The sequence below is a fragment of the Octopus sinensis genome, linkage group LG13 (genome assembly GCF_006345805.1).
Source record: "Octopus sinensis linkage group LG13, ASM634580v1, whole genome shotgun sequence".
Taxonomy (NCBI): domain Eukaryota; kingdom Metazoa; phylum Mollusca; class Cephalopoda; order Octopoda; family Octopodidae; genus Octopus; species Octopus sinensis.
The window spans coordinates 12554873-12555768 of NC_043009.1; the positions used below are offsets into that span (position 1 = coordinate 12554873).

Sequence of the window (896 nt, forward strand, 5' to 3'; positions counted from 1 at the left end):
TTGAACTCACAACATAACGGCAGACGAAATACCGTTAAACATTTCGCCGTCATGCTAACGATTCTGCCAGCTTGCAGCCTTTACAAAGTCAATTTCCCCCTAGATATTACACCAGTTTATTACTAGTTAACACTCACAAATAATTTGATACATATCTCCAACAGCTAAGTGAACTGAAATAATTCTGTTTATAGAGTAATTCTATCTAGAAACACAAACAAAAATGCAAGCAAGAGATTTCATTTCACTGTCCTTAAGTGAATGCCCTAACCACTAGGTCACATCATAACTTTCACAACTAAACCATATCCTAAGATTTTAAATCAGTTTACATCAAACAATTTTTCTGCAAAGTGAAGTTTTTCATTATTTTTTTTTTTCCAGAAAATTAATAGATTTAGAAAGTAATCTTACCTAATTATTCCTTTTTTTGTATTCCTTGTTTCCTTAGGAGTCACTTATCAGCCACACACAGAAGGTTTGACAGTCAATTGCAAAATGATTCCTAAATTTGTGACGACAGAAGCTTACGCGACTTTAACAAAACAAAGCAATTTATTGTTTATCATTCCCATCCCAAGGAAAGTATTATTTATATAGATTCAACAGTTTCACTTTTTCCTGTCTTTCAGTGTTTTTATCCCCCACACTTATTACCACTTAGCAAATCAAAACTTATGAAATTAACATGTGACTAATTATCATCGTTTATTAGTCAGTCTATTTATATATTCGTTGTGATTTCCCCGTAACGTGCCAGCATGTGGGGATTGCATAATTCTGTGTATGCATATATATATATATTAGTGTGTGGTGGGGGGAGGACAAGCATGTGATTATGTGTGTGTGTGTATATGTATATTTAGGAAAGGGGATTTCAAAATGGAAAGGTCAAT

The 896-nt window shown here is 33.3% G+C and overlaps 1 protein-coding gene across 1 annotated transcript in view; it reads right to left on the bottom strand.

Moving 5' to 3' along the window:
- Positions 1 to 601, bottom strand: part of LOC115218349 (protocadherin-11 X-linked) — a 36264-nt gene extending 35663 nt beyond the window's left edge. The window contains exon 1 of the mRNA XM_029788110.2: positions 415 to 601. The gene's annotated coding sequence lies outside the window, so the exon portion shown is untranslated. The remainder of the gene's footprint in view (positions 1 to 414) is intronic.
- Positions 602 to 896: the final 295 nt, after the last annotated feature.